This window comes from Dipteris shenzhenensis, chromosome 33, assembly GCF_047967505.1.
Source record: "Dipteris shenzhenensis isolate YYH24624 ecotype China chromosome 33, Dip_SZ_1.0, whole genome shotgun sequence".
In the NCBI taxonomy this organism is placed as follows: domain Eukaryota; kingdom Viridiplantae; phylum Streptophyta; class Polypodiopsida; order Gleicheniales; family Dipteridaceae; genus Dipteris; species Dipteris shenzhenensis.
In genome coordinates, this window is record NC_141628.1 from 31,365,578 (window position 1) to 31,381,051 (window position 15,474).

The window sequence follows — 15,474 nt, forward strand, 5'->3', positions numbered from 1 at the left end:
TGAGGATTATGTTCACGTTTTCATGTTTGCATTAATGGGTTATTAACGTTCCTTAATTATTCTTTAAAGTAGCGTGTAAGAAAGGTGATCATGTTGCTTACCAAAAAATATCACCGGCAAACTAGGTATTACTACTGTGGGTATTATTAATGTAACCAATGGTAATATACATATTATTGGCAGTTTTGTTAATAATAGTAACGATCCACCGGTATCACAACTAGAAGTAATACGATAGTACCACCGATTTCCATCATAATTAAATACTGCCGGTAGTAGCTACAATACAGGTGGTATTGCTGGTTACAGATTCATAGTTTCTTGTGTAGTTTGGCGCTATATATTGATGGGGAGGACAATAGAGGCAACTTCATTCAATCTGATTGTGGTTCATGTCCCAATTTACCATTTGGTAAGTTGGGATAGAAAGGTGAACCATGATCTGGATCATAGTGGTAAGGTTGAGTAGGGTGGGGTGACTCTACATTCATTATACTTGTGGGTGTGGTTCACTAACTGATTCCTTGCATTTTGGGGAAATCAAAGACCACGAACATGAGTGCTAGTGAATGTGAGCTTCTTTTACAATATGCTCCTGAGCGTGGTCTATACTACAACTCCTTGCATTCTCCCTTCTCCTCCTCCCTTCTCCTCCTCCCTCTTCCTCCTCCTCCTCCCTCCTCCTCCCTTCTCCTCCTCCCTCCTTCTCCTCCCTCTTCCTCCTCCTCCTGCCTCCTCCTCCTCCTCTCTCCTCCTTCCTCCTTCCTCTTCTCTCTTCTTTCCCCCATGCTCTTACACCTTCTTCCTCTCCCACTCCTATGCTCCCCCTAAACCCTTAGTTTCTCAACCCTTAACATCCTAATCTTCCAAGATTTGATGGGAAGAGGTGTGAAAATTCAAATTTTGCAAGAATAGCAAAATTTCAGCCTGTCAATTTTTCCCCTCCAATGATACATGTCAGTAGAATTGGATATCCCAAACAAGTGCAATGTGGCCTAAAATGCTTCAAAACACAAATAGGCCAAAGGGCACCCTATTGGGTTTGATGCTATGTATTATTAAATGCAATGACTTTGTCATGCTTATGAGCCATATAGCAATCAAGTGCATGGAAAAAGAAACAATTCAAAATTGTAAATAGTATTGGATTTATTAAAATATCTTTGCACATACACAAATTGCACTTTTCCAACTTCTTCCATTTTAGAGTGAATCTAGATAGTGAATCTAGATACCAATAGAGTACCAATACCAACAACTATCAATGTTTTAAGATCACCATGCACTAGTCCCAATAGTTTGGATTCCAAATTTTCAATCCGTTTTGGTTTTCAACAAATCAAAAGAAAGTTATGGAGCGTGCCCTCAAATGGATGGGTGAAAGCATGCTATGGTGTCAAAAAAAGTTCTCTTTTTGGCGAAGGTTCTAGCATAGATATAGTACTAAATTGTGTACTAAAAGTCAGTGACAGTTGGATTAGATTTCCACATATGAGGACTCCATGATCTACAAACTGCAATCCACTCTCAATCGAGGATGATTCCCCACACATCGAGAAATCTACGATCTACAATCTACTCTCAATTGACTCTCTTCTCTCTCAGGGAATAACTCGCATGTGTTTCAAACCATTGACAGTCGACTCTCTTCTCTCTTGTGGAGTCCAGTCTTTGTCCTTGCAATTATCTCCACTCATCTTCACTAGAGGTCTATTGCTCTCTCTCTCCCTTGAGGTCCATTGCTCTCTCTCTCCCAGCTCTCTCCATTCTCTGTGCAAACTGGCTCTCCCCTTCTCTCTCATTGAAGCTCTTGCACTTTGGACCATATGTTCTCTCTGGCACAAATCCCAGTTATGTTTGAGTGATTCTACAGCTCTCTCTCTCTCTCTCTATCTAGAGCTCTCTCTCTTTCTATCTCTCTCTCAGGATGAATTTCTCATATAGTAAAATTGAGCATGCATGTTTTGACATATTGTCTTCTTGTGTCGTTCATTAATTTATGATTTACCATTGAAATACAGTTGTGCACAGGATGGAGAACTCTGCACTAGAAGTGCCACACCATGAAGGGAACTCACTCAATGCATTGCCACAGCATTGCTTCGAAAGGAACATGAGACACTTGACATTAATAGTTGTGCGACATTTCAAGCATACCACAAAGAACTTGGACTTAAGAACGAAGGCTGACATTTTTTCTAAGGTTATAAAACATCCAAATATGCAATAGGTTGTCGATGAGACAAAGAGCAGGTCTCCACATGATTGCTAACACCAGCATTTAAAAAATATAGTGATAGCAAAGTAGCTAAAACTCTTGGAATTCAAGCACGAAATGTGAAGAAACATCGCGTGGACATAAAACAAGCTTCCTTCAAATGGGAAGATGGAAGTCAATAGTGTAGACAGGATTCCTTAAGTTGTGAGATTGTTCAATGTGTTGTCCAGTTCTGGAAAGGCAACACCAGGGTTTCCCCAAACAAGAAGGATGTTTGGAGGCATAGGCTTGGCTTTAAAAAGTATGCACATCCCACCCATTTCTTGGAGCTCACAGAGGTGCATCTTCCTTCTTTCAATGAAGCCCAAGTTACATACTATTATTTGGTACTCTTTACAACTATTTAGGACTATCTGGGATGATATTAGTTGCCCACACCAACAGTTGTTCTTCTGTGTCTAAAATGTGACGTTCGGCAGTATGTCCAAAGGAATAGGATGCTGAATGGCACAAGCTTGAATGCTTATTGCACAAATGTGACAAGTGCCCACAACTGTTGTTTTGCCCATGTGAGTTGGATGATGCAAATGGTGCATTGATAAGATGGAATACGTATGAATATGTCACCGAGGATACGAGAAAAGGTGATGCAAAGAAAAGAATAAAATTCTTATACAAGGAAACTCCTCCATCCATCATCATCCCTCAATACTTGCAACACTTAAATGTGTTTATCACTCACAACTTCTGTAGTTACTGGCAACACTCTCAATTCAAAGGGTGCACCACAAATTTTCCTGATGATGTGGTGCTTTAAGTTGTTGACTTTGTATAGGACTATACATTCAAAGTGCAGAATGAGGTTCAATCAATGCATTAGCATAATGACCAAGTGACCATCTTGGTTCATATTTGCTATTGAAAGAAGATGAGAGCGATAAAAAAGAAATCCATCTTTTACATTTCAGATGACAAAGAACATGACACACTATTTATGAAGCATTCCTTTATGCTCCACCATCAATGGTTGGTGTCTAAAGGCTTGAAGTTTAAAAGACACTGGGTTTGGTCAAATGGGGCTGCATCTCAGCTCAAGGCTGCTCACCCATTTTACTTTGTTGCAAGGTAAGACATTGGACATTGCTCCCTTATTTTCTACATCACACTAAAGATGTTGCATATTTCAAAATGAAATATATATGTTGTTTGTTATGCTAGGTATTGCTCCTTGACTGGCACTCGAATGGTGTGGAACTTGTTTGGAAGTGGTCATGGCAAGGGAGAACATGATGGGGCTAGTGCAATCATAAAGCGTGCACTAACTAGTGAGCAATTGGATGTAAATGGTGCAAAGCTACAAAATGCACACAATGTTGTGGAATGGTTGGCATGGAAGATGGGAGATGATTCTAAACAAAGGCTCTTCGTAGAAGTAAAGGTTGGTGATGTTGATAGGTCTAATGCATGGAACTGCCAAACCATCAAAGGAAGTTGTTCAACACACTACATATTGGTTTTAGTAACAAAGATCCCACACAAGCCTTGTTTAGACATTTGTCATGCTTTTGTTCATTCTGCATCGATGAAACATGGGATAAGTGTGCCAATTTATCTCATGCAAGTCCATGGACCTTGAACATGCTGGAGCCCATCAATGGGTAGGCTGCATCAGACATGGAGAAGGTATCTGTAACATATGCGATGGATAGAGACCAGCTAGCTAACATGCTTCAGATGGGTGACCATTTTGTAGTACTACAGTCCCCTACAAACAAAGATAATGAGGATTATTATGTGGTGCTGTGCTCAAAATCAAAAACAGTCCTTATAGAGCAAGAAACGGATGGCTGGGGTAATGTCTTCAACATTGGGGATCAAGTGGTTTCTGGAATCTTTTATGCAAAAAACCCAAAATGCAAAAGCAGTTATGCATTACTAAAAGATGCACCTCCTGCTATAGTGCATGCTGATGCGGTATTGGTAATAAAGTTCCAAATGTTGCAAGCAAAGCACAAGGTGAAAGGCCAGAGAACGGTGTATAGTGTACCCCAAGAGGTGCACGAACGGGATCTTGGCAAACAATTCTCTATAAGAAGTGTTGCTGAGCATGTATTTTTGCAATGGCTCTTACATATTTTGGTGTGTGTTTTCTATTTTTAGCTGCCCCTTTGGGGGCTACTTTTTGTAATACAAAGGCATCTTGTCTTCACAAAAAAAAAAAAAGTTAAGTGTGTTTTTTTTAAATACATTGATTAAATGGGAAGTGAATATGGGACAAATGGGAGAGAGAGAACCATTGTACTATTGTCATATCATAATTTTGTAATGTTGTTCCTCTTTTTAATATATTGCACTTATAACTCAGAATGAGCCATACAAAATCAGAAGGCGCCATATAAAATCATAATGAGACATATAGAATATGTCATATGACATTACGAAGCCCAAACAATTTGGATACAATAGCTTTGTGCTGCGCTCCACACACCCCAATATACAACCCGGTCAGGATACATACAGTAGCTCTGCGGTGCTGCACTCCACACACCCCAATATACTATGTTCTAGGAAGGAACAACCCTAGAACATAGCAATTTTAGCCCTTCTTCCTCAACGCCCTTGTTTAGTGCCGACCCGAGGGACTATCATCTCGGACATTCGAAGTTGCTATTTCTTTTGGGTCGTACCCTGCATCTGTAAGGTCTCTGAAGATGTTATCAACCCTTTTTGCAATTCCATACTATAGCTCTAGAGTAGAAGAGTGTACAGCTCTATTACACATTGATGGATTTATAATGCCAATCAAAAACAATCAACTGTATAAGCATCATAACAAACATGACACATGATTCTTTAGCTTAGACTTGACTAATAGTTAGTATTATTTTATCCAAAACCAAAATTGGTACTATATGGTTGAGCAAAAAATACCATAAAAGATAACATATAAAAAAGGACCATATATTTTATTGCATCAACATTGGCTATTTATGCACTCGTTAAAACAATGGCTCACCTAGTACTGTTATGGATAAAATTGTCTAAGGAAAAAGGCATTAATATGTATGTGTGTTTGTATATGTGGCAATAGTATAATAAAATATGGTGTGCATAGGGCCCAAGGTTGAGGTGGCAAGGCATGACCATGTGCCACCCTTCCATGTAAGAGGACCCATAAGGTGTGTTGTACATAATCCATAATAGTAATATTATAAAATGCAAGGTGGCATGGCTCCACCATGTGCCACCCTCCACCTAGGCTGCATTATTTGAGTTATGGCTCAAAGTCCATGGGAGAAGCAATATAAAATAGGTGGAGATGGATATTATATTGAGTTATACCCTCCATATGAGATAGGCCCATGTGGGGGAGGTATAGAAGGACAAAGAGAGCTAGTTAAATAATGGGGAAAGTAGGATGAGGTGGCAAGATTCCTTGTGCCAACCCTCCACTTGTCCTCCTAGAGGTTTGAACATATTATAAAATTGGAAAGGAGACCAAGGGAGTATCATAGACTTAAGATATGGGGCTTGATTTATGTGGAAAATTGAGGCAAAGGGTTGTCGCACACAATTGAGAGTGTGTAACCGCCTAGCCCACATGGGAGACTTTTCCACACACACTAGGCATGTGGGAGGATACATTAATGAGGAGAGACCCCCTCTTTTGGCTATAAAAGGAAGGGGCAATTCCTTGATGGGACACGCTCATTCTTGTAAAGCCACCTAGCTAGTATTTTGATATTTCCCTCTCTTCCCTTCTTTCAAATAAAGTATGGTTCTCTTCCCTTGATGTCTACATCTCAACATTCCTCCTCCTATCATGTACATGCTTCTCTTCCCCCTCTCCCTTTCCCCTTGTGTCATAGTCTCCCTTTTCCTTCCCTCCCCTTCTAATTCCTTTCTCTCTCCTATGACATCCCTTCGCCCTCTTGATCTCCTTTTCTCTATGGCCTTTGAGCGCTCTAGCCTCTGGTCTCGAAAACTTTTCCGGCTAAAAGTTTTGGTGTGGCTGCTGGGATACGAATCTCCACGGCTGGTGGCGAATCTTCTTTTCGTACGGGTTACATCAACAAAACTATACCATCCGTGCTCTTTCTAAGCTACTGCGCACGCATTCGATTCGTGCGTCTCTTGCGCGACAGTTCTGTGGACTGCCAAGTTTTCTGGTTGCGGCCTGTTTCTCTACACGACAGTTCTCTGGTTGCGGACTGTTTTTTTTTTTTTTCTGCGCGCCAGTTCTCTGGACTACTGCTCTGGTCGCGGCCTGTTTTCTGAGCCCCTGCAAAAGAGTAACAGCAGATCCCGCGCCCCCCTATCTCTCTTCTTCTTCTCCTTCTCTTTCTCTTCTCCTTCTCCTCTCCTCTCCTCTCTTTTTATTAAAGAGTAGGATTGGAACCCAAGACCTCCCCCTTCACAAAAGAAAGTCTTATCATTGGGCCAACAAGTTGGAAGTGTTAAAAATGTAATGATTTTTGTTCATATATTGAAATTGCGGGAGCTGTAACTCTCTAACCGCAAGGAGTTTGCTCATGCTGTAAAAAGCAAAAATATTTCATTTTATGTGCTCTATCCACTTCTCTTGCTAGATCGCCAATTCAGAACTTCTCCAAGCTCACTTCACGGACGCACGCCTCACGAGAAGAGTGGACATTTATGTCACTTTTCGATGCGTTTAAGGAATTGGTGCCTGTTCCTCCACACCTTACGGCTACCAATGCACGAGATGTCTTCCTTGATCTTCATGTCGACCTTCAACGGCTGATTGTCCAGTGCATCATTGATGGAGATGACGGGTGGAATGACACACCGTGGATGATTCATGGTGATGAACTACTGATACGCTGGGAGGATTTTGACTTTACTTCTACTCATTGTGCGGTGATCGAACTACTTGCTGCTTCAGAGGTAATCAAAACGGTCTCCTTCTTCAAAGGGTGGGATGCTCCCCAAGCTTGGGGAGAGATTTGGCGCATCTGCCTGTTGATTCCTGTGGAAAAGCTCGTCCTAAATGGTTTATTTACAATCTCATTACAAAGGTTTCTAGGCCTCGGCTATGGTTGGTAATGTTTCGGCCAAGGAATCCATTTGTACCTAATCAGCCTTTTGTGCCTCATTTCGAGCTTCAAATTGTAATTCTTTTTGGGCTTAAGATAAACTATCAACAAAGAATTGCAAGTTTATTTGGTGCTGAACGTTTGGCTCAAGTGTTGAATTCTCCCCACCCTCTCCTCCTACCTATCTTGGACTACCGAGAAACTTGGGATGTCCGAATTCTCGTCTTGGTGTGATGACATCTTGGATTCTTCAATTTGATGGAGCTTACAAACCTTCGACCAAGGCGGCAGGTGTGGGTGTGAAGCTCACTTCGCCGGGTGGTGAGGAGTTTTGTTACAGCAAGTCTTCGCCCGCAAGTACTTGCAATCAAGCTGAGTACTCGGCGCTCATTTTTGGGCTACAAAAGGCACAAGAACATCATGCCAAGCAATTGGAGGTGCAAGGAGATTCTCAACTAGTGTGTGAACAAGTTAGTGGAAGGTGGAAGGTGCGGAGCAAAGGCTTGGTTCCGCGACATCAACAAGCCTTGGAACTTTGCAACCAATTTGAAGAGGTAAAAATTCAGCATATCCCTCGAGCTCGAAATCTTGTTGCTGATTTCTTGGCACGTGAAGCTTGTATTTCAATCACGCATGACGCAAGTGGAAGCGCCACCCCAACAAAGCCGCAAGCCACGAAGGAGGGTGATTGTTTGTAAGGAATGCAAAGGCTGTGGTCATCATGAAACTAAGTGTTGGGCATACTTGATACGAGTTCACCGACTTCGGAAGATCATCAGGAGGGTTCTCAAGGACATTGCTCAAAAGAAGGATGCCAGACCGCACACCCCTTGAAGAAATAGAATGGCGACTACAAGAACTAGAAGAAGCTGAAGGTGATGTGCAAGCTCTCCAATTGCTGACCTTTGTCATGGCATTCTTGTTTGCCTTGATGAACAACCTCATGCAATGCCGCACCTCTAATCCTCGCGTGTAATGATCAATGTGATATCATGAGGATTGGTCCTTTTAAGATTGTCTATGAGCTATTCTATGCTGAAGATTCTTCTCGTGTAATATTTCACACTACACCAGTCACACCCTACCCTGCCTATGTGTGCTTTTTGGATGTATCTTCACCTGATTTTCAGTTCAAGCTTCCTCTTACTATTGTTCTTTAGATAAGCCCCTCTTTTCTATCTTTCAAGTATGGCTGATATTCCCGTGTTTTGTGGATGGGTAGAAGAAAATCCAAATGAGTATCTTGTGGCTTTCAAGCGCCGTTGTGTTTCTCTCAACTTTCTTACAGAAGACAGATGGCTATTGGTTCTTCCCACATTTCTAGAAGGTTTGGCTCAAGTGTGGTATGAGAAGCAAGCCGAAGATGTTCGCCAAAGCTGGCCAAGGTTGACAGCAGCAATGATTGAGTATTTCGGCAAAGAAGAGGAGCCGGAGAATGTGTACCTGCAGGTGGCAAATTTGAAGCAGTCAGAAGGTGAGACGGCGCGTCGATATGTGGATCGAGCGGCCGTGCTCCTGGACCGTTTGATTGCCACACAGGAGGACAATGCCGGGTTTCGAGCTGGAATGACTCAGCATGTGCTGGGCTACCTTGTAGCAGGAGCGAGTGATGAATTCCGCCTCAAGCTTAAATGGGAGAATCCAGAAACTATGGTGCTAGCACATGAGATTGCTCAAAAGTTTGATAAAGTTCAGTCTGATCCCGCTTCAAAGAAGATGATTGTCCCTCCGCAACCCCCTCAATTCTTGCAACAACAACCTGGGGGGTCTAACTCAGGGGCATACCCCCACCCCTCATCAGGGATGTATCCACCGCCTCCACCTCAGATGTATGGTCCACCCTTAGATGCTTACCCTCAACAAGGTGGATATCCTCATCCTCCGCCTCGAAGATTTCCCCAGCCTCGCCCACGAGCCCCCCTCCTCTCTACTCCCGTGGCACCTCCAACTAAAGAGGCCCCCCCTGCAACAGAACCTGGAGTCAATGACCTAGCCAAGGCCCTGAATGATCTTCGGCTTGAGATGGTGGGCATCAGAAATCAAGCCAACCGCCCTCCAAGAGATCGTGCTAATGTTGTATGCTACGAATGCCACAAGAAGGGTCATTATCGCACAGAATGCCCCAATATTCCAAGGGTGAATCTGCTAAGTGAGTCGGGCACGGAAGATTCTGATGTGGAGATCCTTGATCTCGGGAAAAGAACTCGTGCTACCTCGGACCCCTCTCCAAACCGTGGACCGGGCCGCCCCAGGAAGAAGGTGTCCTTCTCAGAGCCCTCAGATGCTGAGATGGCAGACCCACCAACCGAGAAGACTAAAAGATCTCGCTGGAGTAAGTGGTCACCCTCAGATTTTCCCATCGGCTCAGGGCAAGAGGACTATTCGGTCGTTCAGGACCTTGCTCATCGGTCTTTGAGCATCACACTCCCTCAACTAATAGCATTAAGCCCTAAGGTGAGACGTGAGCTGCAGCAAGGTCTCTCAACAAGGAAGAGCAAGAAAAAGGGAAAGGTACGAGAGGTATCTTCTATCTCTGAAGAAATTGATCGACACCCACACACAGTAGATGTCATCATAGATAATTGCCGTGTCAAAAATGTGTGTGTTGATGGGGGAGCTGCATGTAATATCATGGTGCCCCGCATCATGAAGAATTTGAATTTGAAATGTACAAGGCGTTCCTCCACTCGAATCAAGGTAGCAGATGGTCGACGACTCTCCACCATGGGAGTCATTGAGGATTTGCCCATCACTGTCAATGGATTGACCACCACTGTCAATTTCTATGTAGTGGACATTGAAGATACAGGCAGAAGTTACCCAGCCATACTCGGGAGACCATGGTTGAGAAAGAGTGATGCTGTCAGCTATTGGAAGACAGGACACATGTCTTTTGGTGCTTCGAAGGAGAAGATCCCAGTGCAACCTGGTGCCATGGAACCGGAAGAAGAAGAGGAGCATGACAGTGATACTCTCTCATCCTCAGTGTCTGAGTCCATGGACGAATCAGACGGGGGGGAGGAAGTCTCAGATGAGGAAGTTTACATGATGGGGGTGTCTCCGACCCTACCACCTGCAGAAAAGATAACAGCTAGTCCTCAACAGCTTGAATCGATGCTTTCTCCAGACCTCACTCCAGGTGAGAAAGATGAGTTTCTTGACATGTTCAAAGATTTCCCTGACCTCTTTGCAACTAGCTACCACCACCTTCGCCATGTGACTGCCATAGAGCACAAGATAGAGCTGAAGCCTGATGCAAAGCCTGTGGCTCAGAAGTATCGGAGATTAGGGCCCCTACAGACTGACGCTTTGCGCTCAGAGTTGCAGAAGCTTGTAGAGGCTGAGTTTATTGTTCCGGTTCACAATACTGAATGGGTTTCACCAGTGGTAGTCATCCCAAAGAAAAACAACAAGTGGCGGGTCTGCATCGACTATAAGAAGCTCAATGCTGCCACCAAGAGGGATCATCATCCTCTACCCTTTCAAGACCTCATTCTTGAGAAGGTAAGTGGTCATGAGATGTATACTTTCTGTGATGGTTACTCTGGGTTTTATCAAATCAGAATTGCCGAGGAAGATGTGCTTAAAACCACATTTGCCACGCCCTGGGGGACATTTGCATTCAAGGTAATGCCATTTGGCCTCACCAATGCTCCTGCTACCTTTCAAAGATTTATGCAGATGGTGTTTGCTCCTTATTTAGGGGATTTCTTGGAGGTGTTTTTAGATGATTTCTGTATATTCTCTTCACGTAAGGAGCACATCATGAAGGTTAGATTGGCCTTCCAAAGGGTCAATGATGCAAATGGCAGTCTCAACCCTGAGAAATGCACCATTGGAGCCACTCAAGGGAGGTTATTGGGACATGTTGTCTCATCCGAGGGCATCAAGCCTGACCCCGAGAAGGTAGAAGCCATCCTCAAACTCTCCCCACCTACAACCAAACGTCAGGTACGCTCATTTGTCAATCTAGCAGGATACTATCGCCGATTCATTGATCAGTATGCTGCTTTGACACGGCCCATGACTATGCTATTAAAAGATGGGGTTGATTTCTCTTGGGATGAGGATTGTGATCATGGGTTTGCACAAATCAAGAATGCTCTAGCTTCAGAACCCATTCTACGCAATCCAGACTGGTCGAAGACCTTCTATATCAATCCTGGGTTTGGTGAGCACACTCTGGCAGGTATTCTTCTCCAGCAAGGGGAGGATCGGTTCATGTATCCTGTTCGATTTGCTTCTCGACAATTGCTCGACACTGAGCGACGCTATTCAGAGGTTGACAAGCATGCATTGTCCTTGGTGTTTTGCATTGAGAAATTTAAGCATTATGTGGCTGGAAAGTCCTTCTTTATACTCACTGGCACTGGTCTTGCAAAGCAGGTTCTTCAATCACCAAATCCCATGGGCCGGCTGGCCAAATGGTTGGCAGTTCTACAAGAATATGATTTTTCTTTCAAAATTGTAAAAGGGGGTTGTTCCAACTTGAAGAATGCTTTGATTGATTTAGAGGAGTGCCTTGATGTAACCCTTGTAGCAGCCATAGAAGTTGGGGATCCTTGGTATAGTGGTATCTACAAGTTTTTGACTGCTTTCTCCTTTCCTTCAGAAAGTACTAGCTATGAGAGAAAGAAGATCCGCAGAGATAGTAGGCGCTACACCCTCCTTGATGGGGTGTTGTATCGTCAAGGCATGGATGGGGTACTCAGACGTGCCATTGATGCAAATGAAGTGCCTAAGGTATTGAAGCATTATCATGATGGATTTTGTGGAGGCCACTATGCCAGTGACTATACAGCCAAGAAGATTTTACATGCTGGATACTATTGGCCGACCTTGTTCAAGGATTTAACTTTGTATTGCAAAACCTGTGAACCCTGTCAATTCTTCGGTAGGAAGGATTTGCGTCCCGGGCAACATCACCCAGTGATGTCCATCCATCCGTTTCAAAAGTGGGGAATAGATTTTGTCGGGCCCTTGCCCATGACTGCCCGCAAAAAGAAGTATCTTTTGGTAGCCACTCAATATGTCACTAAGTGGGCTGAAGCTATCGCCCTCCCTGCTGCAAATGGCAAGGCGGTTTCAAATTTCATATTTGAACGTATCTGTACAAGGTTTGGGACACCCATGGAGATAGTCTCTGACCATGGGAGTCCATTTTTAAATGAAGCAGTGGAGTTACTCATGGATCGCATGGGTATTGATCATCACACTTCTAGCATCTATTATCCAGCATCCATGGGTCAAACAGAGCGGACCAATGGCCTCCTGTGTAAAACCATGGGAAAAATGGCCGCAGGGAACAGGAGCCAATGGGATCAGAAAGTCACTGAAGCAGTGTGGGCTTACAACATCACTCATAAAACATCCACAGGTCACACTCCTTTTGAGTTGGTGTATGGTACTGAGGCAGTTTTACCACTAGAGATAGAGATTCCGGCCTTGAGATTGGCACAGGAACAGAGGATGACAGAAGATGAACATGTTGAGGCCAGATTGATACAACTTGAGAAGTTAGATGAGACCCGACGCCTTGCACTACACCAAACAGAGATCCAAAAGAATCGACAAAAGGCCCGATTGGATGCTAAGGTTCGCAAGGGATGGGAAAGACACTTTGCTGAGGGGGATGTTGTGCTATTCTTTGATAATAGATTGGACCACCAAATGGATAAGAAGTTTTTGCCACTGTGGGCTGGTCCATACAAAGTCATCAAAGAACGTAGCAATGGGTCTGTACAAGTTCAGGAGCTGCATGAACCATATGGCAAGAAGGTGATCAACAAACGTTACCTCAAGCCTTTCTTTGTGCGTGATGGGCCCAGGCATGGAAATGCTGTGCATTCCCTGCCTGGGGGGGGGGACTGTTATGGATAAAATTGTCTAAGGAAAAAGGCATTAATATGTATGTGTGTTTGTATATGTGGCAATAGTATAATAAAATATGGTGTGCATAGGGCCCAAGGTTGAGGTGGCAAGGCATGACCATGTGCCACCCTTCCATGTAAGAGGACCCATAAGGTGTGTTGTACATAATCCATAATAGTAATATTATAAAATGCAAGGTGGCATGGCTCCACCATGTGCCACCCTCCACCTAGGCTGCATTATTTGAGTTATGGCTCAAAGTCCATGGGAGAAGCAATATAAAATAGGTGGAGATAGATATTATATTGAGTTATACCCTCCATATGAGATAGGCCCATGTGGGGGAGGTATAGAAGGACAAAGAGAGCTAGTTAAATAATGGGGAAAGTAGGATGAGGTGGCAAGATTCCTTGTGCCAACCCTCCACTTGTCCTCCTAGAGGTTTGAACATATTATAAAATTGGAAAGGAGACCAAGGGAGTATCATAGACTTAAGATATGGGGCTTGATTTATGTGGAAAATTGAGGCAAAGGGTTGTCGCACACAATTGAGAGTGCGTAACCGCCTAGCCCACATGGGAGACTTTTCCACACACACTAGGCATGTGGGAGGATACATTAATGAGGAGAGACCCCCTCTTTTGGCTATAAAAGGAAGGGGCAATTCCTTGATGGGACACGCTCATTCTTGTAAAGCCACCTAGCTAGTATTTTGATATTTCCCTCTCTTCCCTTCTTTCAAATAAAGTATGGTTCTCTTCCCTTGATGTCTACATCTCAACATTCCTCCTCCTATCATGTACATGCTTCTCTTCCCCCTCTCCCTTTCCCCTTGTGTCATAGTCTCCCTTTTTCTTCCCTCCCCTTCTAATTCCTTTCTCTCTCCTATGACATCCCTTCGCCCTCTTGATCTCCTTTTCTCTATGGCCTTTGAGCGTCGCCATACTTAGCCTCTAGCCTCTGGTCTCGAAAACTTTTCCGGCTAAAAGTACCTTTATCAACAAACACCAGTACCATTTAATAGCACCAATACCATGTAAGAACACCAGTACATTTATCAGCTCACCATTAATTTTATCAGCAAAGTAACCAGCAAAGCCTGTATTACAAAGTAACTAGTACAAGTCTGTATTTAGAAAGTAACAACATCTATATTCATCAATGTACAAGTCCTTTAAAATCTGGCCTTCAAGGCCTAGTGTATGGTGGGTATTGGTTTACATAAGGATTATGCCTAAGAATCTAAGGATTATGCCATTTCAGGAGTAGTCTACCACCACCTCTTCAATAATATTCCATTCAAATCAAATATTAACAACTTTTTTTGAGGCAAAACATCTCTGGAGTCACCTAGCAGCAATAATAACACATACAAATCCATCATACTTGAGTTTATGAATTGCAAAAATAATTTCATAACTTACGAGAAGATAAATTGCAAAAATAATTTCATTAAAAAAACAAGAAGATAAATTGTAAAAAAAACAAGAAGATAAATTGCAAAAAGATTCTCATTTAAAACTTGCGGGACTAGCTCTCATACAATGTCATTTCATAGACGATTTGGTCCTAACATTTGGGGTTGGGCATTTGCTAAGATCAATCAAATATGACTTAGTAACTGTTTGGCTAAATTTCCTATTCTTTGTCCCCATAGGGAGAAGGCTACCTAATACTAAGTCATCCTCCATTTACTCTCCATCAGAGCTGTCAGACAGTTTAGGCTTTAGCCCTAATATAATCTCAGCTACCTCAGTGACCCTCTCACTGCCACTATCTATGTCGAGCTTTTCACCACTATCCGTGTGTTTTCCCTTGCTGTTCTTTCTAGTCAACTCCCCACCGCCACCTGTGTCTTCATCCTTGATGTGGTTTCCCAACAAGTCCTACATGTCTAATCTTGCTATTGCTTCCTCTATAATCCCATCCAGTTGCTGCAGATTTTCTTCATCCAAGTTTAGCATATCGTCTTCATTCAAAGTGCTGATCATCTTCTATGTCTCCAGTTAGATTGTCTACCAAGAAATAAAGTCAGATAAGAAATGTGTTTGAGGTATTGTACACAGAAGGCTATAAATGTGCATCTTCACAAAAAAATGCATACCCTCCTTTCAACTCTATATTCTTCCTTCTATACAATGACCACACAACAGATTTCTTCTTATGTTGTATGTGGTGCTTCATCTTAGTAAGAGCTTCCTTAACTGGCAAAATTTCATCTATTGAACAATCAAACTTTCATCTATTGAACAATATATAATACATGAATAGATGCAATATATAAAACAGGAATAAATGAAATAGATAAAACAAGAACTTATAAAAATA